The sequence below is a fragment of the Canis lupus genome, chromosome 5 (assembly GCF_048164855.1).
Source record: "Canis lupus baileyi chromosome 5, mCanLup2.hap1, whole genome shotgun sequence".
Taxonomy (NCBI): Eukaryota; Metazoa; Chordata; class Mammalia; order Carnivora; family Canidae; genus Canis; species Canis lupus.
In genome coordinates, this window is record NC_132842.1 from 875,749 (window position 1) to 903,652 (window position 27,904).

The following is a 27,904-nucleotide window of genomic DNA, read 5'->3' on the forward strand; positions in this document are numbered from 1 at the left end:
TTGCCAGTGTCTCAGTCTAAGTACCGAGTCCTTGATTTATGTCCCAGAATTCACTTCTTTTCCCTTCAGTAATTAACAAAAGAAATATCCACTTTCCTCAGAGGTCCCACTCCTATGCAGAGGACATAAAGGTTTGATATGAGTATATTTTGGGTTATTTATTCATTAATAATATCATTTATGAGAGTTGATATTCGGGTCCAAGTTGGACTGTGTCAAACCTCAGGCTGGTACTTTCCATGGATTCTGTTCTGATAAGAAAAATGTTTTGTTGGGAAGCACAGTTCCTTTCTATCTTCTGCTAGTTCTCCAATCTAGATTTTTCACAATCTCCAGAGTACAAGCAGCAATGTGCACAATGCCCTGTGAAGTTACACAAAGCTAAGAAACATTCCCAGTACCTTTCCCACAAACTCCTCAAAAAAGCAAGAAATTCTTTAATGGATGACTACCTATGATTTAATACTTCAAACAAGTCGTCTCTCAATGTTGAACACCGCATTCAGGTCAATGGTCATCGCAGTACCAGGAACAGTAATGTACCAGGAACCTTCCTTCAGATCCACACAGTTAAAGGGCCACTTAAAGGTTTTCCCAAAACAAAGACCAATCTTTAAAAAGGTGAATAGGGGGCAGCCCGGGTGGCTCAGCAGTTTAGCACCTGCCTTCAGCCCAGGGCTTGATCCTGGAGACCCGGAATCGAGTCCCACGTTGGGCTCCCTGCATGGAGCCTGCTTCTCCCTCTGCCTGTGTCTCTGCCTCTCTCTCTCTCTCTCTCTCTCTCTCTCTCTGTGTCTCTCATGAATAAATAAAATCTTTAAAACAAAACAAAACAAAAAGGTGAATAGGGCATCTGGGTGACTTGGTGGGTTAAGTGTCAGTCTCTTGATTTTAGCTCAGGTCGTGATTTCAGGGTCATGAGATCAAGCCCTGTGTCAGTCTCTGAACTCAGCGGGAAGTCTGCTTACGGTTTTCTTTCTCTCTCTCTCTCTCTCTCCCCTCTTCCTCTCCCCTGATAAATAAATAAATAAATCTTTAAAATCTTAAAAAAAAAAAAAAAAAAGGTGAACGCACATCTCCAAACTCTTCAGTATGAGTAGAAACTCTGTGTATCTTAGAATGGTTCCTTCTAGATTCTGACCGTCAAGTTCCCAAACCAAATAATGCAAACTTTAATTGGCAAATCACTATGCAATGAAATTAATAGGAGAAAAAGAAATCCCATGCATATTGTTAAACTTTTTTTCTGCTTGGTTTACTTGAGGAGTCAGAATTAAAATGAAAGTCAAGTGGTTAGTATATAGAGATGATTGAGAGGAAAACCTAAACATGTACTGAGCATCTACTATGTTCAATGCTAAGTAATTTACATATGATGTTTTATTATGCTCCTCAAACATTACGTGATTTAGCCATTATTATAGCCAATTCCTGGGTGAGAATAAAATACAGAGTCAGGGAAATTAAATATATTGTGCAAGGTTTCATAGTTGGCTTGTAAATACGGTGTTAGATTCAGCCAGGTTTGGAAGATTCTACTGTCCTTTTTTTTTTCATGACTGCTATAAGCTTAGTTGGTGTGTTCATTAAGCTGTGGAAACCCAGTGGGATGCGTTCTCCATCCTGGTCCTTTTCATACACGTTGTTGAACAAAACAAGTGTGACCCTATCCCTTGGCCAGTTAAGACTGAAGTAATTCATTCCTTTGAGTCCTTACTATGTACCAGACCCTTGGGGGAATTGCAGGCACAGAAGACAATGCTGATGGGGAAGTCTTTGCACATTTCCAACTCTCCTCAAATCACACTTCATCTCTGCTGCCCATTGCCTCTCCTCCCCAACTGCCCCAAGGAAAGACATGGGGTCACAGCCTTGGGTCATTTGGGGCATTAAGGGAACTTGAAGAATTGGAGGAGTCCCTCCCATGATTCTTTGCTGTTTCCCACATTCTTGTCATTTTTCTCTAACCCTGTGTAATTGACTGTGGGATTTTTAATTGTTAGGAGGGTGAATTTTTCATCAGGAGAAAATAGTCTTGGATAAAAGTAGGTGAAGGAAGAGATTTATGAGGCTTTCAGGAAACTTACAGGAAAACCCCCTAAAAAGTCATCGTTTGTTATTCTTAGTATTGACTTGTTAAAAGTGAATCTCATTACCTTTGTTTTATCTGGCATATTTATGGAATATGATTATTTATTAATGAATTTTTCGAAAGCAAATGTAACAGACACATCAAGGCATTCTCATGATCACTTCACTCTCTGGCTGTGTATATTTAATATGAGTCTCTGGAGACTGTTCAGAAATGGAGAGTTCCGGGAAAACAACAAAAAGCCTTCAATTCCTTAAAATGCACGCATTCTATGAATCATTTATTTAAAGAATTAAGGAGCAAATGTATTTCTGAGTGTGTCTGTGATCACAAATAATCCCCCTCAGCACCCTTCCCAGAATTGTTCAGAACAATTTTCTTTTCCTTCAGGGAGACAGCCATGGCCCTGGGGCCCTGGTACACACAGGTGCGCTGGCCTGACAGGGCTTTGCTACAGAAACTGCTCTCCAGAAGCCTATTCTGGTTAAGTGAGGATGTGGAGGAGCTGATGCTATTGTCTCCTCCCTTGGACCTTTGTACTCACTCTCCATTGCTTCCATTCTTGCAGGTGTTGGTGGGCATCACAGAAGTCCATTAGTGACACCTGAAGTGTTGGGGGCCATCCTCAGTGAGGCAGTCATATAACCAGAGACCATCACATCAGGAAGGGCTCTGCGAGCCATGTCATAACCAGCTTCCTTATTCGACGCATGGGAGACTGAGGCCAAGGAAGGGTCACTGGCTTGTCCATGGTCACCCGGTAGTTACCAGAAGAGTTGAGGCTCCAACCTGGGGCCTTCCCCCCGCTGAGGTGTGAGATTTCATCCAATCTAAATTTCCATCCCATTATGTCTACCCCTAACAGCAGCAACCACGTCCCAGGACTGAAAATCTGAGAGTGCGCCAGACACCAAGAGAGGTGGGTCAGAAACACTGTTATCAGAGCTCCCAGGAAGTGAAGAGCACATGTTTGAATAAAATGCAGCCCTACGTTAAATAAAAATTCAAAAAGGCTGGTCACGCATGGGACCCAAAGTCCTCATGGCAGGATTGTCAGGGTCTGTGCCTTGCTGACGAGCCACACATCCTCTTACTGAGCCTCCGGCACTGCAGGCATCTGGGTTAAAGAGGAAATCATTAAAGCCTCTAAATCGCATCTCCACCAGAATTCATTTACTCTTTTATTCACCTACTCACCAATGTTTGCAGAACCCTGACTCTATGCTAGAGTCTATTCTAGTTTTAGGGATAGTAGAGTGAATTATAGACAAGGTTCCTGCACTGGCATTTACAATCTAGGAGAGGAAAACATTGAATAGTAACACATAGGGGAAACCTGGGACAGGGACCTGTGCTATGCAGAGAATTAGGGCAGGGGGATCTGACCATGGATTCAGGTGGGAAACCCTAGAAGGCTCCTCTGAGGGTTGGGGTGTAAGCTGAGGTCGGAATGCAGAAGAAGGGTTAAGCATGCAGTCGTCAGGGAGAGGAGAGGTCCAGGCTGAAGACAGAACTGGAGTGTCAGCTCTAAGGCTTGTTCAGAAATCTGAAAGAAGGCCCATGGAGCTGAAGAGGGGGAACATGCCAGGTGCCACGTGGTGCTTTGCAGCCCAGTGAGGAGATCAGATTTTATTGTAAGATGGATGCAAACCACTGGAGGATTCTATACAGGGGAGTAATGTTATCTGCTTCAAATAACGACTACTGAATGTGTAAGTTTCCATTTCAAAACAGGGAAATTAAATCCTAGAGGCCTAGAAGAGGCAAGCACTTCTCAAGATGCTTCACTTTTGCTGAAGGAATGACTTTACTCAGTGTAAAAATATATTAGTGTCCTGGGGCTGCTATAACGAATTACCACAGTTTGGTGGTTATCAACAACAGAAAAGTATTCTCTCACAGTTCTGGAGCCTAGAAGCTCAACATCTGCTTCACAAAGCTTAAATCAAGGTGGCAGCATGGCTGGGTTCTCTCCAGAGGCTCAAGGGAAGCCTTGCCTCTCCCAGTTTGTGTGGGTGTAAGTATGCCTTGCTCTGTGGCCTCAGAAGCATATCCTGAGATGAAGGTTTGATGTGGATTCAATGTGGGTAGTTTTACGTGGGAGGTGATTCCAGAAAGCACTGTAGGGGAATGGGGAAGTGAGACAGGGAATGGAATGAAGCCAACAAACATGTATTTTGAGCAGATTACCATGATGGGCAACCAAAGCTCCACTCTACTGTGGAGTGCTGATGACTATGTAGAATGGATCTTGGGGTTATCTCATCCAAGATGGGAGGGGTTTCGGTATTTATTCTAATTCCCATCAGCCATTGCTGAGGGATGCTCTGGGAAGCATTAACTCCCTGGCATGTCTGCGCTGCCTGCAAGCTGGTGGCCAGAGAAAGGCTTTAGCAAATAGTGAAAGGAGGTTGCATTTAGGGGCTGTCAGGTTAGCATGTGCAGGGGTGGACTTAGGTCAATGGATAACCACTATTTTATTTTTCTCCAAAAGTACTGACATCTGCTGTGGTAGATGGTGTTTTTACTATTTCTTGAGTATGTTTCCTCTTATACTGAAAACCAGTTGGGTGTAGTGCTAAAAAGATTTCCTAAAGAGACCAGGATGAGAAAGTTCATAAATATACTACTAAATAGAGGATTTACTTCAAATTTGCATTTATCTGTGAAAACAGAGCATTAGATTTAAGATTTCTTAGTAATTTGACTAGTAAGTACATGTAACCATGCATCTCGTTGGTTCTTACCTGGTAGTTGCATCTAAGCATGCACCTGTTAAGTGTTGTGAGCCCCTAAAAGAGAAAGGAGGCCCCCTTGCCCAAGGAGTTTATAATCTAGCTGACAAGACAGAGATGTGTAAATGATTTTCAAAATAGCCTTCATAGTACTGGTTTGTGAAACAATGCTCATTCTTTCATTCATGAAATATTCATCATGTTAGATAATTTCAGGTACTATTTCAGGTACCAACGATTCAGGCGGAAGCAGAGCTCTCCGTGCCTCTGCTTCCATGGAACTCATATTTTTAACTATGATTCCTCGGCATGTTATTTCAGGTTCACTCACGCTGTCTCTCCTTCTTCATTTTCTGCCACTCCCTTTGAGCTTCTGATGCTGAAGTGATATGGACAATTCATGAACTGTTTGGTCCAAGCTTACAGAGCTCAGACCAGCAGAGCCGGGTCAGATGGAGCTTGCAAGATCCTTGTGCTCATGCTCTATGTTCTCAAGGCCACACTCACCAAAGGTGACAAGATTAGGTCAATGGCCAGAAATATTTTCTGTGAAAATGAAATATTTTCAGCGGCTTGTTTGCAACCTTACCCTTTTTTGACAGCATAGTCGGCTGCATACCACCTCCCGCCCAGATGTCTATCACCAAATCCCTGAGACCTGGGAATATGTTAACTTATTCAGCAAAAGGCATTTTGCAGGTGTGACTAAGTTAAGAGATGGAGAGATGATCTTGGATGATCCATCTGGGTCCCATATCATCACAAGTGTCTTTCCAAGAGCAAGGCAGGAAGGTCATGGGGAGAGAAGCTGCTATGCTATTGGCTTTAGTGATGAAGGAGGCAGACAAGAGCCAAAGGATGTGGGCAACCTTTGGAAGCTGGGAAGGGAAAGGAAAGGAATTTTCCCCTGGAACTTCCAGAAGGAACCCTGCACTGCACACCTATTGTTGACTTCTGACCTCCAGACCTGTAAGATAATAAGACTGTGTTGTTTTTAAGTCACTAACTTTGTGGTCATGTGTTAACAGCGGCAAGAGGAAGTGCACGCAGATGGTAGAGCAGAAAGCCTTCTTCATCTGCAAAATCAGAGTTTTGGACCTGGCTCTTTCTGGTCTGTGGTCTAAGCCTGCCAGATTTGGATCTTCAGCAGGTGACAGACAGGGTCACTCCCGGCCCACAGTACTGCCCAGGCATATTTGGGCTTGAGCACTTAGTCCTACTAGGAACACAGGAGTTAATCTAAGGCACCAATGCTCACGATCAGCCTAAAATGCAAGTGGTATTTTACTGGCAGCCTCTTAAAAGCACATGACTCATTCAGAAATACAACATTTAGTCGATGACTGTGTCAGACTTTCAGGTAAATTTAATCAATGGATAACCACTATTTTATTTTTCTCCAAAACAGAATTTCATATTGCATTTCATTCCATTAGCCTTGATATAAAGCGGCAGTTGATAGCAAGCCATATTGACAGGCCCTCCTGGGCATAATCTAGTAGTCACCTTAAATCTCGTATTCACTGCATGATTCATGACATGCAGAGGAGCAGGCAGTCATTGAACATTCGAACATTTCAATAGAAAGCTAAAATAACCGAATACTCAGATCTTCTATTTGGATTATTTAATCCACTTAATTAATTGGGAGGAATTTGCCTCCCAGCTTCTCAGTCCTAACACATGCCATGATAAAGGGCAGCAGGCAGGTGATTCTTGGGGGGGTGGAGGTGGATGGGGTGACAGTGCCTGACTTTCAAAGTTGCTCTCCCCAGGAGCTAGCCCCTGCAGTGGGCTCCCGCTGGGGACAGCTGTCTTTCTTTGATGCGACGGATGATGAATATCATTCTAGATCACAAACGTTTCTTGATCACCTAGTAAGTGTCAGGCTAGTCACTAGGGGTTTAAAGATTAATAAGGGTCAGATCCTACCCTGGAGGGTCCTCAGTCTCAGAGGAAGAGCAGAAGTCCTAACTCGGGGAGTTTCTCTGAAGTTTATGAATTATTTCTCACTGATGAGTTATTTTGGGTTAGCAGTACTGGTGATGGGAAAGCTAATAGTGACTTCAGAAGCTAGCTTCTAGTAGTTCTTTATTTACAGAAGGCTAACAAAACAGGTTTGGAGGTTGGAGAAGGAAGAAGACCCAGAGGTCTTTCCCGGTCACTGGAGAGCACTGGAGTGAGATGGTTCGTATCAGTGACATAACTGTCACCCGAGAATAGGTGATGTCACTAGGAGAAGAGTTCTGGGTGGCCTTGGCGCAGTATTAGATTGCTATTGGACGCCATTTAGCTCATGACATCGTGTAGTTTGAGAATCTGAGAGGTAATTAAATCAGACCAACAGAAAATCCAGCTATGAACAAAAAATTATTTTTAAAAAAGATTTTATTTATTTATTCATGAGAAAGAGAGAGAGAGAGGCAGAGACATAGACAGAGGGAGAAGCAGGCTTCCTGCAGGGAGCCCCATGTGAGACTCAATCTCTGACCCTGGGATCACGCCAAAGGCAGCTCAACCGCTGAGGCACCCAGGCGTCCCTGAACAAAAAATTCTATATTGGGCACACATTGGAAATGGAATGTGAACCAGTCACAAAGGATAACAATCAGACTGCTGCCAGCAACAGAACGAAGAGGGTGGTTGAATCACCCCCACTGGGGTTTTGCTTTAAAGACACATGTGATGCTACAAACAATTCAGCCCAATCTGATTCTTATAGTATGTGAACTCTCTGGGTTGTCCCATGAGCATTCTGCCCACGAGGTAGATATCTAGTAGTATCGAGAACACAGAGATGTGAAAAGATTAAGGGCTCCTCCCACTTCAATCGCGTCTCTTCTCCTGCCAGGGCTTGTCAGAACCACAGAACCATGGCCCGTCCACCAGCCTGCAACAGGCGAGCAGCACTCACTGGGGCAGGGCTCTGTGTGTGAGCGCTAGACCTCGGTACTGAGGGGCTGAAAGGTATAAAGGCAGGCTCTGCCATAGAAGAGCATATGAGTCTCCTCTCAGGGAGACTGGCCACCTCAATGCAAAGATAACCATACAAGAGTTTCAAAGTGAAACATCCACCAAAGGTTGCAGTTTGTCCTGCAAGAAATTGAGGGCAAAAGTAGGCCTTGGGTTGGATTTTGAAAGGACAAACCAGAAGGCCTTGGGCTGATAACCAAGAAAATCCCTTGCACGTCTTTTTTGCATGTGATTTGTGCACTAGCTGCTCACTGGTGAGGTAGGATGTGTCACAGGAAGAGTTCCGAGTTTGGCAATGAGATAGACCTGAATCTAAATCACCACTCCCAGCTCTGTCCTTTCCTACCTCAGTGGGTGAGGCACTATAATCGTCTCTGAGCCTCAGTGTTGCTATTTAGAAAACAGAATAAGACTTATCTCAACATGTTTTTAACAGGATTCCATTAAAAAAAAAAAATGCCTTGAATTCAGTCTGAGTACTATAGTCTGTTAGGGTAATGGTTAAGTAAGACGTCCAAAGCTACAAATGCTGGAATAGAGACGTTCACGTCTTTCTCATGTTAACCTGTCCCTAGTGTAGTCTGAGTTGGTGGGATACCTCACTCCACGAAGTCTACTGGGGACCCATATACTTTTGATCTCATTCTCTGTCATCTCCTTGGGCAGGGATCTGCAAATTATGGCCTTATAAGTAGGTTTCTTTGGAACACATCATGTCCATTTGTTATCATACTGTCTACAGATGCTCTCATCGGGAGAGTTCAATAGTTGCAATAAAGACTAAATGGGCCATTGGAGATCAAAACATTTACTACTCGAACCTTTAAGAAAAACATTTTGCTGACCTCTGCTGTAGGTCATCTTACCTTCTCAGGTATGGCCATGTCCGTGTTCCAGCTCTCTAAACAAGGAAAAAAAAGTAATCTGAAGGAACAATTTCCTCTTAGGATGGATTTTGTGTATGTCACTTCAGCTGACGTGGCAGTGGTGGGAACTTGGTCACTTCTAACTGCAAGGTGAGCAGTATTTAGTTGGGCAACTGTATTCTAGGCTTTACCTACATTACTTTGGAATAAAGGATGAATGAATTTTGGAGGAAAACCAACAATACCTGTCACACTATAAATTCTGTTTTTTTTCCCCTGGGAGTCAATCTACCCAAAGAATCCCCAGTTCTCGTTCCTCCGCTACCATGTCTTCTAGCCTCTGCTTCTTGCTTTCCAGAGCTGCTCAATTGTTATTATTTTTTTTTTATCATTAATGTCACCTAGTTCTCATATAATCTTAGAATATCTGGTTGATCCTTTTTGAACCTATCCTGTTCTTTACTGCAAGTTTCTCAACCTTGGCACTTAACATTTGGAGATGCATAGTTCCTTATGTGTGGCAGGGGGGTGGGGGGGGATGGCTGTCCTGGGTACGACATAAGCATCATCTCTGTCTTCTATCCTGTAGTACACCCTGTTGTGACAACCCAAAATGTCTCCAGACATTGTCAAATGTCTCCTTGGCTACATGCCAAGTCATGTAGCCCCAAACCAGGGCTTCTATACTTTACCTTTTGCATGTTTAATGTTTACCAACCTTTTGTATTTCTCTGGTTGAGATCATTGAAGATACTGACTTTTTTGGTTTTATAAAGCAGTATTCTTCGACCAAATTTAACCCCTTAGGTTTTGAACATTTAATAAGTTCTTATCTCTATATGTGAGGTGTTTTAACTTTGAAGAGCTCTAGTTATTATTCCACCCAAGTAATCTGATGGGCATTAGGATCGCTTCTAGAATATCTGCAATGATTGGATCAGGCCCTGGATTAGGGGAGACTTTGAGGCAGTCAGAGCAAAAGCCATTTGAATTAGTCATCAAAAAGCGGCCTTCAAGGAAGAGAAGTTCCCTGAGAAACAAGGTGGACTTACTAACTTCTTGTACTGATGGTAAGAAAACACCCAGCCATGTTATTATGTGTCATGTCATAGTCTAGACCTTAAACTTCAGGAGGGATAAAAATCATCTAGGAGCTTGTTTAAGTTCTTATCTGGGCAGGCTGGGCAGAAATATATATTTTTCACAAGTGTCCCAGGAAATTCTGATGCTAGTGAACCACGGACCTCAATTTAAGAAACATTGTGTTAGATGAACTCTTCAGAAATCTTCAAAATATTTATATTTTCATTTAAATGATGGCTGTTAATCATGAGTAAGAAATTACACTTCGTGTTGGTGGTTTATTTTGTTTGGTAGTCCAAGTCCTGACCTATGTGCCCAAGGATCAATGAGGGACAAGGTGCAGCTTTGTTAATTATGTGGCCATGCCTCATATCCCAGCACAGACCTCTGGGAGAAGCTGCACTGGATCGTGTGTTTTAGGCTGGAGTCAAAGTCTAACCTTTTACTTTTTCCTCCACAAACTTTTGCATATTCTATCTCTTGTCTTTGCCTCCAAAATAAATTACAGGCTGGACTCTGCTAGTGCAATATAGGGCAGATGATCCCAGTTACTCACACTAGTGACCTAGGGAAGAAGTAAAACATCAAGAGACCAATTTATGCTGTAAAGATAAAATTGTAACCAAAGTCAACACATTTCAAGCAGTGAACGAGGAACTTTAAAATGGTGAGAAAGATTCTTTTTTGCTAGTAAAATAAGTGATTCCGATGGATTGACTTTAACAGATGATGCATAATCTCATTCTTGCACAGTGTCAGTGACCAGACCTGACCAGTCTGGACCTCTTAGCTTATGGGAGGCTGATAGCTTATGCGAGGCTCCCCTGGAGACGGATGGGAGGTGGTCAGGCCTCCTGTTCCAAGGCAGAGAACGATCTTTCCCTCTTATCCCACCAGCAGTCAGAATGCAGAAATTTCGAGAGAGGAGAAAAGCCATGTTTGCAAGGGAACTGCTCTTTGGCATAGCTGGCCTGGCCCCTGAGCATCAGGCTTTCGCAAATGAGACCAATCTCCTTCTCACGTTAGTGCAAGTAAGAATATGCGGAAGGCTCTAGAGCATGGATGCCTTCTGTTCTGAAGTGACCCCCTCATTCCAACGCTGGCACACTTTCTGACCCAGCACCTGACACTGAGCTGAGCACATAGTAGGAGCTTTGATAAGGCACAAGGTCAGATGCAGGGCTCAAAGGTACGCCTCCCAGGTGGATAAAGGCCCTGCCGAGATAAAGTCGATGTCATGTGAGGGCAACACTGAATGCGCCTTCCCTGTCCCACGGTTCCTCTTGCTTTGACCACAGACTTCAGAGGGTTTCCTTCATCTGACATCCCTGGCACTGGTGTTTTGTAGGGTTGCTATGTCTGACAGTGATCACATCCTCCCTACAACGAACCACTTTTACCTCCTCTCCCTACCACTTAGCTTCTGGATTTGGTTTGATATTTCCATCTCTGGCCTGAGAGCTGATCTAGTTTTCCCTGGCTACGGGGTGGAAACAGGAGCAACTGATATGGGGTGCTACCCCTCCTTAAGACCCGGGATGATGTGGCAGTTTGCTAGAGCTGAGTGGCGCAGACTACTGAAATGTATCATCTGACAGTTTGGGAGACCAGGAGTCTAAGATCAAGGTGTTAGCAGGCTGATGTCTTCTTAAGATTACGGGAGAGAATCCGGTCCATGCCTGTCTCCTACCTTCTGGTGCTTTGTCGACAATCTTTGGTATAGATGAACCACCTGACCTCTGCCTTCATGTTTACACAGCATTCTCTGCACGTGTGTGTCCAAATTTCCCCCATTTAAAAAAAATATTATTTTATATATATATATTTTATCTCTCTCTCTCTATATATATATACATATATATATAGAGAGAGAGAGAAAGATTGAGTATAGGCAGGAGGGGCAGACAGAGAGGGAGAGAGAATCTGAAAGCAGACTCTACACTGAGTGTGGAGCCCAAAGTGGGGCTCAGTCCTACAACCCTGAGATCAGGACCTGAGCTGAAACCAAGAGTCAGATGCTTAATGGACAGCCACCCAGGCAGCCCCAAATTTCTCTTTTTTATAAGGACATTAGTCATAATCTCAACTTAACTAATCACATCTGTAATAATCCTATTTCTAAATAAGGCCACATTCTGGGATACTAGGGATTAGGACTTTCTCTATGGGGGACAAAATTCAAGCCATAAGACATGGTGACTTTCCCTGCACAAGTACCTACCAGGCTCTGACCAGACTAGAGGGAAAAGTGAGACACTCATATAGAATGCTACATTCAGGGGCATAAGACAGGTCGGCACTCAAGATAAATATGATTATATATTTTTAAAAATAAAAATAAAAATAAAAAAGCCTAAGATAACAAAATATCAAAACGTTCAATAACAGCAGCGTCTGACCCCACTGCCCTCTAAAGGGAGAGGCCTTTGTCTCTCTTTACTCTTGAATATGATTCCACTAAATTTAGAACTCAACTGAAGACATTGTTCTGGATTTTAGAATTCAGAAGGCTCATTTAACACTGGGAGTGAACTTTATTAATTTCCTACCTCAGTAATTCTCTGCCAAGTACTTCACACTTCTTTCAAACTATGTGTTTAATTAGAATACCTTGATTTCTCAGACTCACTTAAACACTTCCTGGAGGGGATCTCTCTGCTTCAGTTTGATGTTATTTGGCCCTGTTGGTGTTCTCAGTCTTTGGTGTTTTGTTTTGTTTTTCTTTAAATACCAAATAATGGTGTATTTGATGGAGCAGGGCTCTCTCCATGCTTTGCTCCATCCCTAGCCTCTTCTAGGGGTTGACTGGGTCTCTCTGGATGCTTATTCCTCTTCATTTCGAGGGTAAAGGCAAATGGGGGTGTGATGATGAAGGAGCAATTTCCCCAAGACTCATCAAACTCACCCACACAATTCTAGAGAAAGCACTCAATTCCTGAGAGATTAGCATTAAGGTTTTTTCAGGGGCCACCCTGACCTATTTTGCCAAAGTAACAGAGAGAGAGAGAGAGAGAGAGAGAGAGAGGTAACAATAGCAGGTAGGTTGGCTGGTCCTTACAAGTTAGAGTGAGCTGCACAACCCTTTTTGCAAATCACATAGTTTAGGGCTTGTCTTCTCTGCGGCAGACTGTGTAGACGGGGCGACTGGCCGTGTGGCTGCTCGTTATCTCTGTTCCTAGGCTTTTCCAGCTCCCTCCTGGAAGGCTACTTTTCTTTCCATCACCTGTCAGACCCCCCAACTTCATTCCAACTTAACTTTCCGTAACACACACACACACACACACCCAGCACATGCATTTCTGCACCTACACCAAATTCACCTGCCAGCCACCTACCTAATTCAGTAGCAGAATATCTCTTTGAGCCTTTAGTTTCTTTTGTGAACTGCAAGTATTGACCAGGCTAGTTTCCGTGGTTATATTGGGGGAGAAGAGGGTCTCCGAGGTGAACTGGTTTTATCAATGTTCTGATCTTTTTTCTGTGCTCTTCACTAATCCCTTACATGTCACAGCTTGGAGGAAAACAATGGCTCTCTCGCTGTGTTAACGTGTACAAAACCGCACAGTCCTTGGCACCCAGCTGGGGCCTAGTACATCACGGCTTTAGTTATATACCCAATAAAGAAAATCTGGGAATCATTTTAAGAAAAAGGAAATTTCACATTTAGGCAAATGTACTGTATTTCTTTTTTTTTAAAAAAAATCAATTAATTAATTAATTTGAGGGGGAGAGAGAGAGAGAGAGAATTATTGGGGTTTGGGGGCAGAGAGCGTAGCAGACTCCCAGGCTGAGCGGGGAGCCCCATGCCGGGCGGTCCCAGGACCCTGGGATAATGACCCGAGCCGCAGGCGGAGGCCTGACGAGCCCCCCCGGGCGCCCCCTATGCTGTATTTCACCGTCCGGGAGCCCGAGGTCTGCGGAGAGCGGGGCGGTAGCTGTAGGTGGGCCGTCGGGCTTGCTAAGGGCTCGCTGCGGCTCTGCTCCCGGGGCACTAGCTAACGGGGGGCCCGGCGTCTCGGGTTGCACGGCCAGAAGGAGAGGACTGGCGCGAACGCTCCGGCTGGGAGGCGGGGACACCCTGCGGGCCGAGGGACACGCGCCGCCGTCCGGATTCTGGCGGACCCCGAGCGCGGCGCCGAGCCCCGGGAAGGGCGGCCTCCAAGATGCTCCAAGATCGGGGGGACCCAAGATGCTGCCCCGGGACGCCGAGCTCTCGAGAGACGACCATGGCCGTGAGCTGTGAGCTGTGTCTAGGATGGACACTGTCGGGTTTAGGCTGCGCTCGTTTTCCTTTCAGAGCCAGAGACGCGGGGAAGGGAGACGTTTCCTCAGAAGTCAAAGACCAACACGTGCTGGCTGCAAGGGGGGGCAGCGCCGCGGGGGGGGCGGGGGCGGGGCGGGGCGGGGCGGTCCGCTCGGGGCTGCGCTGACCCCGGGAGCCCCACGGCCGCCGCCGCAGGGGACCGGCCGGCCACGGCCCTTCTTTCCCTGGATCCGCAGCCGCAAGTCCTCACCTCCCTGGCTCACCTCCGTGCTGCTGCGACGGCCACAGCCTCCGGACGCGGCTCCGCGGCGGCCCGCACGCCCTCCGCGCTCAGCCCTCGCACACCACGTTCCTGCTCTCCACACTGCGCACGCTCACCCCCACACTCACGCACCGCACAACACACGCCTCACCCTCACACTGACTTACCTGCACGCGTCCGCTGCACGCACTCACCCCCCTGCACTCCCTACACGCACTCGCGTGGGAACACACCCTCACACATCCACACACACTCCCCCTGTGCACTCCCTCACACAACCACACCCTCCTCACACACGCACTCGCGTGGGAACACACAATCACACATCCACACACACTCCCCCTGTGCACTCCCTCACACACACCACACCACACCCTCCTCATACACGCACTCCTGCTGTAACACACTCTCACACATCCACACACACTCACCCCTGTGCACTCCCTCACACAACCACACCCTCCTCACACACGCACTCGCGTGGGAACACACCCTCACACATCCACACACACTCCCCCTGTGCACTCCCTCACACACACCACGCCACACCCTCCTCACACACGCAATCGTGTGGGAACACACTCTCACACATCCACACACACCGCGTGCATTCCCTCACACACACCATGCCACACCCTCCTCACACACGCACTCCTGCTGTAACACACTCTCACACATCCACACACACTCACCCCTGTGCACTCCCTCACACACACCACCTACACCCTCCTCACACACGCAATCGTGTGGGAACACACTCTCACACATCCACACACACCGCGTGCATTCCCTCACACACGCCACCCACACCCTCCTCACACACGCACTCGCGTGGGAACACACTCTCACACATCCACACACACCGCGTGCACTCCCTCACACACACCACGCCACACCCTCCTCACACACGCACTCCTGCTGTAACACACTCTCACACATCCACACACACTCACCCCTGTGCACTCCCTCACACACACCACACCCTCCGCACACATGCACTCGTGTGGGAACACACAATCACACATCCACACACAACCCTGTGCACTCCCTCACACACACCACACCCTCCTCACACACGCACTCCTGAGGTAACACACTCTCACACATCCACACACACCGCGTGCATTCCCTCACACACACCACCCACACCCTCCTCACACACGCACTCGCGTGGGAACACACTCTCACACATCCACACACACTCACCCCTGTGCACTCCCTCACACACACCACACCTTCCTCAGACACGCACTCGCGTGGGAACACACACATCCACACACACTCATCCCTGTGCACTGCCTTTTACTCATCCACACATCTCACCACTCACTCACATGTGAATACACTCACACACTCACTCATGTGTGTTTCCTTACACACTACACACACTCCTCACACACACCCAGTGATTTGTGACCCCACACATGCACACTTGCACATACTCACACATGTACATTTCCCCACATTCGCTCACCACTTGCTCCTCACCCACACACACTCACACATTCATGCATGTGCACATGTACATACTGTTGCACACTCTCATGAGGCTCCTGGTTTATTACTGTCCATGTCCAGGCTGTGATCATAAGGCCACTCTCTGAATTTCTTTGCACTCCCTCAGGTAGCTGGAACTGCGTGTGTCCTCTCCTGAAAGCAGAAGGCTCACTGTGTTCATACGGGCAACTGGCTTACTAAATGGTATAAATTTGGTGAGGAACACACAGGAAGTGGTTTTGTATTTTTCCAAATACAACCTTCCAATCTGCTTTGTCAAATCTCCAGTTCCCTTAATGATAGATCCCGTGGCTTCTCAGTTATTGTCAGGCATCCAGAAAACACAGTCCAGTCTAGATAAAAAGGCAATATATGGTGATTCACTCACTTTTCTGGGACCCATCCCGGCACCCTCTGGAAAGAGGAGGGGGCGTTTGGCTGTTTCATTCTAGCTTCTGTTGAGATGAGGAGGAGGTATGATCAGAGGAAAGGGGCAAAGCTTTTACGTAGCTGCTGCCACCGGAGCTCTCTCCCCGTGGCTGATGGTCCCTCTCAGAGGCATCAGAGGGCCGGCTCTGGAAGGGGTGCAAGAGGGTACTCGGGAGGGTGATGTGTTGTCTCTACGTGCAGGGGTTCCTGATGTGGAAGGCCAGCCGTACCCCTGGGCTCCTACACTATGCAGCACCCCCACAGCAAGCCAGCCTCCCGGATGCTGTGGTGGGGAGTCTGCTCAAAATTGACAGAGTTCCTTCACATTGTTAAGCAGCTAACAGACCACGGTGAGGCAAATGGTGGGTGGGTGCCAACCTTGCCGTTGCTGCTGGTTGGCCCTCCTACTGTACCTCTTGGAAAGGCGTGGAGGGAGGACCCACACATCCAACTGAGCAATGTCCCTGCTAACTTTTCTTGCATTTGCTCTTATTCTTCACAAATGAGACTTTTGGAGCTTTTTGGAGGGAGTACCTGTGCTAGGCAGTCTTGTAAGAAAGCCCCAAGATCCCTGCCCTGCGTTATTCTGAGATTGTGACTTTGATGGGTTTTCCTTCCAGGAATGGGTCTGGTCATAGGGCACCGTGGACTTTGAGAAGGGAAGCTGTTGGGGTGCACCTGACCTAGTCAGGAGAGTCCTGAAGAGAGACGGGGCTCTTCCTGCAAAGACACTGGAGGTGGGAGAGGGGCTGGATAGGGGAGCCTTGTGTCTGATCCTGAAAGTGGAGGGGAACACGTGGTGAGGAGCATGGGTGGCCTCTAAGAACAACCCGTGGCTGAAGACAGCAAGGAACCCGGGACCTCAGTCCTACAGCTGCAAGGAACCAAGTTCTACCACAACTGGGGAGCTTGGAATTGAACCCAGAGCATCAGGTGAGGTCGCCACCAGCTGACACCGTGATGTCTGCCTGTGAGACCTTGAACAGAGAACCCAGCCACCCTGGGTCTGGGCTTCTGACCGTGACAACTGTGAGCTAACAAGCTTCTGTTGTTTTAAGCCAATAAGTTCTTGGTGATCTGTTATAAAGCAACAGAAATGAATACGCTGTTCCTTCTCCTGCAAGCAGGGAAGAGGAAGAAGAGACCTCAGGGCTTTCCATGGAAGTCAACAATTCCCCAATTCCAATCAGTGGGTTTCGTTCATTTTTTTGCTTGTTTGTTTGTGCACCTACAAATTGCAGGCATATGCTGGGTTGAGGGTAGTAGGGTCACGCAGCCCTGCAGAAATGACCGCTGCCACTAGCGTCAGCTTCGGTACTATGATGTTCAACTTTGGGTTTTAGCTGCAATTCCCAGACAGAAGCAAAAGACATGTACAACATCCAACTCCCCAAGGGAGAGAAAGTGGTCCCAGGATCTTCGTCCCTTTACAAAGTGTCCCTTTTACCATTATGTTGACTAAGTGTGACTCCAGGGTGTAATCATGAAGTGATTTTATTTTTGCTCCCCTTGCTCCTTTATTCTTTGGGACCAATTAGTCTCTTGCTCCTGGATAACCATGACTTTTGTGGTCACCTTCAGGTAATAAAAGGTCTTCTAATCAGTAATTAATATGCCTAATTCAGAGTCACAGCCAAAACTTCTAACTTGGCTCAAGGTTACAGCTGCCCCCTTCCCCGGCTGTTGTGCCCGTTATTTGCGGTGTGGAGGGGCATAGCTGACTTAGTTTCTTTCCAACTCCACTTTAATCCGCGGGCTCTCCTTCCCCACACTCTGATTTCTTACCTCTGTGAGGCTGGAGGAGAGGAGCAGAAGAGTAATGGAACGTTCCAGGCTTGTCTTTATGTAGGTAGAAGATCCCCAATACGGGAGGGCAGTGTGGAAAGAACCAGATAGAAGCCATTAGAGAATTAGCTGTGCCCTGTGTCCTGCCCAGAGAGTCAGAGGCCAGTCCGAGACCCACTGGCCACTTTCCCTTCTCTTCCCTCCTTGTCTGTCTTGTATTTATTTTACCCAGGTCTGTCTGGCTTCAGCATGCTCCTGTCCATCACATTGCCTCACTTTCTTCTCCTGCACCCCCCTCCCCACTGCCAAGTGAAGATGTTTCTCAGCCTCCTGCCTTTGACCTGCTTCTCTGGCTTTCCTCCACTCCACCCTTCATTCCCACGCGCCCCGGGGGGGTGGGGCAAGGCATCCTTCCCAGTGTTGCCGGCTCTCTCCCTCCTCTGAGCTCTAGTCAGTGTTCCCAGGGATCTGTTGGGCATCTTGACCTGAAGGTTCACAGCTTCCTATGATTCCCCATGTCTCAAGGGCAGGTTATCCCTCTCCTGCCCCTATTCCTTCCCTCTGAAATTTCTTCCTCGCTTTTCTTAACCTCGCCACTGTTGCCCGGCCACCCGGGCCACCCCCCGTCTTCCACTGCCCTTCTTCCCTGCATCACAGCCGCTGCCAAGTGCTTCCACTCTGCCTTCACACTGGCAGTGGCCAGGTCTCCTCTTCTCCCTCACAACTGCTTCTCCCCCACACCTGCTGCTCACAGTAGTAACCACTAATATTTTGGTGTATATTTTTCCAGCTTTTCTTCTGTCACTGTATTAAGTAAATAAGTAAGTAAATATGATGCATATATTTCTGGAGATAAGGATCATACTGTTCACATTGTTCTGTAAATTCGTTTTTTTTTTTTTCACTTAGCAATGCATTATGAAAATCTTTCTAAATCATTTCCTATTCATCCACAATATTCTTCAGATACTATAGTAGTTGAGGATTTGGGGGTTTGCCTTCTATTTTTCAGATAGGGACCCTATGGCCTCTTTCTCTTCAGTTAATGGTGGCCTAATTCTCCTGGAAGAGAGAGGAAAATAAAATTATGCTTAACATGTGGCATATGCCATTCCCAGTGCCCCAAATTCATTCGGAACAGCGTGCAGTATGAAGTGGATCCGGACATTGTCTGACTTTAGAATGAGTGTCTAACAAGTGTTTGTTAATAGAGGAAAGGCAGCATGGGAAGGCAGGATGAGATGCGGAACCTGGCTGGGTTGACAAAAGCTATCCTCAGGCTTGGCCCAGGACAGATCAAGGGGCTATTCCCCAAAGGGCTCATGCAACTTCCATGAAGACACCGTGTCAGAAGGTGAAGACACCTTCTTCCGTGCACTGTGGAGAGGCACTGGGTGATCATTGACAAACACTCCCAGTCAGGGGATCTCCCAGGAAGGGAGACTCTCAGTGATAAAAGGAGACGGTCCCAACAAACCAGGACAGGTGGTCATGCTACTCAGGGGTCCTGACCTGGGTTCAAATTCTTCTCTAAAGGATGCCAATTCAGTCCAGAAGCTTTGCAGCCACTACCTCACCCCTGTAGGAACCTTCAGTGTGGTTTCTGGGGGGAGGGGGGGGGAGACTATATTTTCCAGTCCTAATCCTTTAATGTGCAGGAGAAATGAATGTCATTTATTTTTTTTATACCTTAATTATTTTGGATTCTCTGTCATGAGCAGCCAAACTTAATTCCTACTGATACAACTGTATAAAGGTAATACTAATTAAATTCATTTGCATAAAACTCGCCAATTTTATTTCTTAATTACTGTGATATGCAATAATGAAGTATGTACCCCAGAGTGCCATTGTGAGTTTTATTTGATTATAGCACTAAACTTAATTTATAGGTATGCTTGGATTCCTTTAATAGTTTGTTGATTACATAGTATAGTCATCCACTGACGACTTAGAATCTAACACAGGAGGACACATACTCCTTCTAGCATGTGAATGGAGGCCCAGGGCACCAGGGCTCCCTACTGAATTGGAAAAAATAGTGGATTCTCTTTTGAGCAAAGTCTGGGAGACAGCATTAACATACACCTCATGGCCAAAGTGCATTTTATCCTGCCTTTGCTGCAAGCGCTTGTTTTTAGAGACATGGTATGACCTTTAGCATATCCGCATCTGTGAAATAATAAGCCACTCTTTACATCAAGATTTTGCTGCATTACAGATGCTTGGAAAGGGTTTTCACAATTATTATTCTAGTGCTGGTCTGCTTCTCTTCTTCTCTTGAATAATCTGCTTGAGGCATTCAAAGGGTCTACTCATTCTAGGACATGACTATAGCTAATTTGCTGAGAGTGGCTAAACATATCCCAAGCCTGCTTAGGACATCTGCCTAAGAAGTTAAATCATTTTAAGTGGAGGAATTAGGCTAATGTTTTCTACTAGGAGAAAACCCTGAATCTTGGTATTCTGCGCAAGACTTGTAATGGTAGAAACAAATTATGCTGCAGAGATACAAAAGAAAAATAAATCCATCTTCTTTTAGTAGGAGCTTGACACTTTTATTTAGAAAATTTATACTTCTGAATGTTTCCTTCGTCCATTACATATGCATTTCAAATGTGACTCTCTTAGGTTAATAGTCTATGCCTTAAAAACAGATCAGGGTGAAAGTGGGGATTGGAACCACTTTGAAGTAAGAAAGGAGAGGATTTATCTAAGATCAGATGAATTGAAGAGCATAGCAAATCCTTTTTTTTTTTTTTGCAAAATCAGGGATATTGTGATATGCCTGAAAGATTCTGAATAGAGGAAGATTTCCTTGCAAATTACTTTGGCATCACCACGAATATCCCCAAGACTTTAGCATGGAAACCTAAGTGGAATTCTATATAATGGACCATCATCCAGAATATATCAGTCATGGATGTACACATTGTGTGTGTTTTTAAGATGCTCTGCTATTTGTTGGTTCAACATTGTATGCTATTTGCTATGCACATAGGATAAACTGGTGAGTGGAGGCTATTTGCCGGAGGCAATTTGGAAGAATTCTAGCTAAGGGAATAAAAGGCAGCACTAAGGTATATTCTGATTGGTGTTCAAATAAGGTCCACAGTGGGGCTCATGATGCTGAAAGAGGTTTGGTTTTGAACTAGATAGGCAGTTACCCTTCCTCACTTACTCCTGAGCCCTGGTGAAAGCCAAGTTGTCTACACTGTGATTCACGTACATGATCGACCAGCTCCATGTAATCTATTTTCCTGGGAATAGCTGGGGAATCACAGAGTACCACCCACCTCTGGTTGTGGATGCTGCACCTTACTCTGTGGAGTTCAAACACTAATAAATGTCTTTGAACAAAAAAGGAAGCCTGTCCTCACTAATCTCATTGTCCTTGTTCCTCTCCACTATTAGCCCTTTTTTGAATCTTTTGAATCTCCTGACTTAGGACTTTCTAGAAAGACATCTGGGTAATTGACTTCCTCACATTACCAAACCACTATGAGAAGGGGTAGGTGTAGGCTCAACTAGATGCTTCTGGCTTTTCCCAGCTGTAATATCTGATTAGCCTCCTGAATGTCTGCATGGCCAGGAGGCTGGGACCGTGGATGAGGCTCGTCCTGGTGTGTCAGATTCTGGACCCACTTGGGGTATCTGTTAGCTCATCTATAAAATAGTGATTTAGAAAGATTGTGGACCATCGCTGAGTCCTTTGTCATTGTGAGTAAGCATCATGTTCTCCTTCCATGCCAGGTAGTATTATTATTTTTCTTAACATCTAACTGGGGAAGGATGGTGCCAGGGAAGTTTCAATCTTGCTCTCACAGAGGGCACCTCAGTGTGACAGTGAACACATTTTTCCAGGGAGGGCCTAGATTAGCATTTGTTTCCTTGTAGTGATTCATGATCCTGAATATCTGTAACCTTGTGGTACTCCTTCTGGCTGGATTTCTCTACTTGGCTAATTTAGAATGCAGAATTTCATCTTCAGAGAAAGTTCAACATTTGTTGTCCTTTACTCAGCCTCCCAAGGGTGACGGTGGGGGCGGGGAGGCAGGCAAGCAGGCTTCCATCACTAGGGCCCGTTTGCACAGCTACTGTGGAGAATAGTAAAATATGTTTATCCAAAGAGAAGCATAAAATGTATAACACCCCCCAGCCCCCACCCTCTTTCCACTAGAGCGCTATCAGAAAAAGTGAAGTTCATATTACACTTAGAAAGATCTTAAATTGTTTTGTTTGTGGTTTCTCATTTCCTGAGACTTTGGGAAAGTTTGACCTAGCTTTTTTTTCTTCTTCTCCTTCGTAATATATTTTATTGGAAGGGGAGAAGGTGATGCTCTTGTCACTAAGCAACACGAATAGAGAAGGGAGCTCGTGTTGTTTATTGTATAAACAGTGCAATAATGAAGATAAAGAACTGAAATCCTGACCTTTTCTCTGTTCCTTCATAAGGCAGCCTGAAATGCCAGTGCGGTGTCTGAACACGTTAATATAATGGGAGAGACACCATTCACACCCCGAACCTTGACCTTCACAAGCACAGGGAAGAATGCTAGCATACTAGTTGTTTTATGAGAATGACCAACATAATTTTAATCAGTAGGCTGGAGACACAATATACACATAATCTCTACTTCAGATATCTATTCCAGGATTTTGTTTCTGGCTCCATTTCAAAAGAATACTTGACCAACTATTCTGTGTCTGTAATTGAAAATTTTGTCTGGTGTTGTTTTTCAGTATAGGGAGACACTTAAAGACTGAGCAGTATGAGGGCCTGTTTTCTTATCTAACAGATGAAGAACGAGAGAGGTTAATTGGTTTGCCCAACGTCACCACACTGAACAAGCTCCAGAATTCTGTCACTAGAATTCATTAGCATTGGTATACAGAAGTCGGAGAGCCTAAATAACAAATTTCCCACAGTAAAATTTCTTTGAAATGGGTGGTAAATGTGGATGTAAGAGGGAAAAAAAAAAATAAAGGGCCTTAATCTGATATTCATTCCATAAATATTTACTGAGTGGACATGATATACCATCTGATAACTAGTAGAAATAGAATATTTAAAGTTCTTAGCATGGCCTTTGGGGAGAGAACTTCTCTCCTTTGCCTCAACATAAAGTCATTTTCATCACTCATTTGTTAAGTTGGTCATATTCATCCAACATTTACTGAGCACATCCCGTGTGCTAGGTACTGAGTTGGCACCTGTGAATAGAAAGATTCAGAGTTGGTTAGTCTCAATATCAGGGAGCTCAAAACCAAGTGAGGGAGAGACAGATCATTTCAACTGGACATACAACATTAGAACAAAGTGCAAGATGCTTGGAAATGTAAAATGTGTGTTTCCAATGCTGTGCCAGAAGAGGATGGTGGATTGGGAATGCCTTCTGGAAGAGGTGATCTGACCTGGATCTTATCAGAAGAAGTTACCTATATGGATGTTGATAACTATAGGAAGGGTAGGAAAAGACCTTCCAGGCTGAGAGTGCAACATACGCAAGACTGCTAAGTAAGAAATTGTGTATGTGCATGAATATGCACTTGATGTTGGGGTGATAGCCTGAATAGGTTGGTTGTGGACCTCATGCAGATATTCTGGTTAAAGAAAACTGCGTCTCTACATTCAAGTGATTGCCCAGTGGGAGTAAAGATAGTGAAGAATTGTATACTGGCCCTTACATCCTCCACTCGAGGATGGCGACTGTTCTTCCTCTCATTTCAGTCACATGGCCATGAGAGGACAGGGAAGCACAATCCTCCTAGCTGAATGGAAGGAGGAGAAATAGAATGGCTGTAATTACCACAGCAACTGAATTATTAGTTGGATATTGTAAAAGCAACTCAAAATTTAAAGCTACTATATTTGATGGGTTTTTACCTATTTTTTTACCTCGTCCCTAAATAACTCCCCCACAAAAAGCAATTTCAATTTGTTCCTTGGGTCATATTCCCAAATAATTTATTTTGAAGTCACACAACAAAGCATTCCTATTAAGAATGAACATTCTTTTGATGTAACTAGTTTGCCTGAGGTGACCGTGTGGTTTTACCTGTTTTGTAAACTGTGTTTGTACTATTTTACTAGAACTTTGGGACCACACTGTCCTATTTTTTGTGCATTTACAAAAAAAGTGTCAATGAAATCCCCAGCTCATCTGTAATGGAAGATGGTGTATCCTGATAACTACATATTTGCTAGGGCATACTTAATGTTGTCCAATATTTATGAGAAACTCAGTGGATCTAAGTATAGTAAGCCTAACACTTCCCTCAGAAACTTAAAAATTTACACTCTCGATCAAGTAGTATAGTTGGAACCTCAAGGCTCTTATTACATTGTAATGGACCCCTAAAGAATTACTTCTTCCAAAGAATATTTTGGTGTAATGCCATACCCACTAGAAGACGTAGGCTATTGTAAAATGTAGCCTCATGCAACTTATTATCAATCTGCTATAAGAATGCTGTCCTACTTAGAAAGACCCCTCCTACTTCCTGGGGAGAAAGTTGTACTTCCCCTAAGCAGTGGTTTGTTTTTAATGTCATGGACACTGTGAATCACCTTTTTGTCATTAACTGTTGGAAACTGTAACATCTACCTTGCAGTCCAACAGTTGTAAGTGAAGAGTTCATTATGCAATGTACACTGTAACCATCCTTGATTCCATTTACATTACTCTTTTTGTTTTCTATCTTCTGTTCTTCCTTCTTTTAATTTCTGTTGCCTGTATTTTGTATTTTTTTTCTTTAAGTCCTTTCTAGAAAAACGTGGAGGATAAATACGTAGCAGACGGGAAAAATCTTCCTATTTCTTTTAATTAATCTCTTCTGCTCTGGAACCTCCATTCTTGCTGGTGGCAAAAACACAAGCAGCTCAATGAAAGATAACAGCCTCTTTCAGTTAAAAATAATATTTCTCTGGTAAATATTTTGTATTTCAAAGTACATATTTACTCTGAAGGATATTTCTCTCATCTTAGGCGATTTCTCTCTATCCCCAATCTTTTCTCAGAGTATATACAGGAAAAAGGAGAGAACGTAGGGTTTGGTTGGAAGTAGGTGTTTGCTTTTATTTTAGTATGCATGTGTGTATGTGTGTATATGTGTGTGGGGGGGAATAAGTGGTATGTAGACAGTAAATTAAGATAGGTGCATATTATTCCTGTGAATAATCCAGGATGCAGATGGCTGGCTGCATTCATTGTTCAACAAATTCTAATGAGGCCTTATTATCTTGATTTATGAGCTAATATAATTTTGATTACCTTGGGGGGTTACCAATGGAAGAAAGAGGCAGCCATCTTTGTAGTACTACAGTGCATCTTGAAGAATACCAGGGCTTCTCCACCTACCAAGATTCCCTCTTCCAAATAGATTCTCCCATTTTCAGGTCACTGATCCATATCTCAAAGCTTTAGAATAAAAGTTGTTTTAAAAAATAAAAGTAAGGTAACACACATTAACAAGCTGACACAGTAAGATTTTACTTCTTAGAGAAAACTGACCAAAGTGAAAGGCACTTACTGTAGCTAGGGTGGTGGTGAGGATCTGGTGTCAGGGTGAGTCTAGACACAGGCTTTGGTGGTGAGGGACTACAACTCCTCCACAGCCAGAAATCAGAATTACTTAGATGAAAAGGGACAATTTGGAAAAAGGAGGAAGGATGTGGAAGGGAAAGGCAAGAGTTGCCAACTTTATTGAGGTTTTAAGGATGGTAACAGATTCTAGGGTTGCTTGTTAGGTAAAATTAGAAGGCTTTTTGGAGCAAATGTGTCTCCCCTGAGACAAAGAGAAAAGGGAATTTTACACCTGTTGGAATATATCACTGTGTGAACACCACAACTCTTGGATGCATCCAAGCTCCATCATGTTCTTGAAGGAACCATACTGCCTTCACTTTCAGCTCCAGTCTGAGCAAGGCTTAGGAGTAAAATAGCTGTGAGGTGCTCCATGGAAGCAGGGTTGAATACCTCTGGTCTTTTGGCAGGTTGTTTCCATCCAATAGTAGCAAGTATCGTGTCACAAGCCATCACACAACAGGACAGTCTGTAAGGAGCTTGCGCATTGTTTACTGAGCATGTCAGAGTGTTGGCTGCTTCTAGGGCTCTTGGGGGAGCACACATTTGCCAGAATACTTCTATGAGAAGCATAAGCAAGAGATAAATTTGCTACTCATTTCAGGACTGTCACGGAGAACACATAGTCTGTCTGTTTCCCCTCCTGTGGAGCTTCTAGGTCCAGAGAAGATACCACTAAGGAATACATGTAACATCAGGGCTGCTGGCTGGGTGCCCACTATGAACTGTGCCCCCACCTGAAGTGTGCAGATGGTCTCCTCTCCTTCGTGTTTTCCAATGAGTGACTTAAATCCCCACACAGTGTATCAGCAGGAAGCCTAGTATGTTCCTCTTGGGCTTTTCTGCTCTGAGCTTGAATCGAGAAAAATCCCTGGAGCTTTAGACAGGTTGCCTTTGATTCTCGCTGCCACAGAGTCGCCATCGAAAGCTTATCTTCTGGAGGATGACTGGTGATGCTGGTCCACTCTGCAGTGATGTCCTGGTGCCACAGATCCCTCCAGGTCCACGATCCCATGTGATCAAAGCTAGGCCAAGGCCCCTCGACACTTCAGCTTTCCAGGTTGTATGTAATTCTTCCTGTTGGGCTCCTTTGGTAACAAAGTCCCAGAGGGCCAGCTGTCTTAGGTTCACCCATTAGGGCTGAATGGAGCATCTGCCCTTTGCCCATGTAAATCCATAGTCCTCTTGGCATCTCTTGGGGCAGTCCCTGAACAAGAAATACAGGGTTCTGTGGATGTAACAGTGCCTGAGGTAGACCTCATTGCTTCTCGGTGCAACCTAGTGAGTAGAGAGAGGCCAGGCCAGAGTGAACTGAGGAATGCCCACGTGCAAGGGATGGGCAAGAGAGGATGCACCTTCTGATAGGACGGAAATGGCTCGCAGGAGAAAATTCAAAAAGTAGAGGAGGCGGGAAACAGACGAAGAGGAGATGGTCTACGGAAAGGGAATATTGTGCTTTTTTTTTAAAAAAAAAAAAAAAAAAAAAAAAAAAGGAGGGATGGCCAGCCCTGGCGAACTCCACAGCTGGCTGACGGGGAGGACGAAGGCGGCTCTGCTGCGTTTGGCGTAAGGGGGCCGTGGGTGGAACCCTGGTGAGAACAGGGTCGGCGCGAGCGTCGGGGCGCGGCAGGGGCGTGGGTGGGGCGTGAGGAGGCTGACGCACGACGAGTGGCGAGGATTCCTCGGGTAGTCTGCAGAAGGGTCACAAACGGAATGAATGGGGCGGAGAGGTCGCGTTGGTCGTCTGCTCCTTCAGGTGTCTCCAGCGCGCACGCGAGCGGGTCGAGGCCGAGGAGCCGGGGCGGCAGCCGAGGGAGGGGTGTGCCCGCAGCCTCGGGCACGGGGCCGTGCTGGGCCAGCTGGAGACTCGCGCGGAGCCCCCCGAAGACGGCCCTTCCGTGAGACCCGAGGGAAGAGGAGGCGGATGCCGCGGGCTGAGGCGGTGGGTCGGGGTGTGGGTGCTGAGGCGTTTGCTGCGCTCCAGCCCGCAGGAGGAGGCCGGGCGGAGGCCAGCGGTGGGGAGGGCTCCGCGCGACACACGGGCCGGTTCACACGCGAGCGCCGGGGCCTGCTGGGGCTCCTCCCCGGTGAGTCCGGGTCTCCCCTGCGAACGTGGAGCGGCTTATTCGGAGGCCTGTGTCCACACGCTTGAGGTGCACTCCAAACCTCTGTCCCCTGACCCTCCCATTCACACACACACACACACACACACACACACACACACACACGGGAAACACCTTGGACTTTTTGCTTAGTCAGTTCAGCTCCAAAACTGTTTATAAGACATCTCCAATGAGCAAGGATTTGGGGATGCGGAAAGGAGTCATTTATA

The 27,904-nt window shown here is 45.7% G+C and overlaps 1 long non-coding RNA gene across 2 annotated transcripts in view; it reads left to right on the plus strand.

Moving 5' to 3' along the window:
- LOC140633141 (uncharacterized) overlaps positions 1–27,904 on the plus strand; it is a 121,050-nt gene that overhangs the window by 26,311 nt on the left and 66,835 nt on the right. The window contains exon 4 of one of the 2 annotated variants that reach the window (XR_012030733.1): positions 2,661–3,217. The exons of the other annotated variant lie outside the window; for it this stretch is intronic. This is a non-coding gene — a long non-coding RNA (uncharacterized lncRNA). Of the gene's footprint in view, positions 1–2,660; positions 3,218–27,904 lie in introns of those variants that run through there. 2 annotated transcript variants of the gene reach the window in all.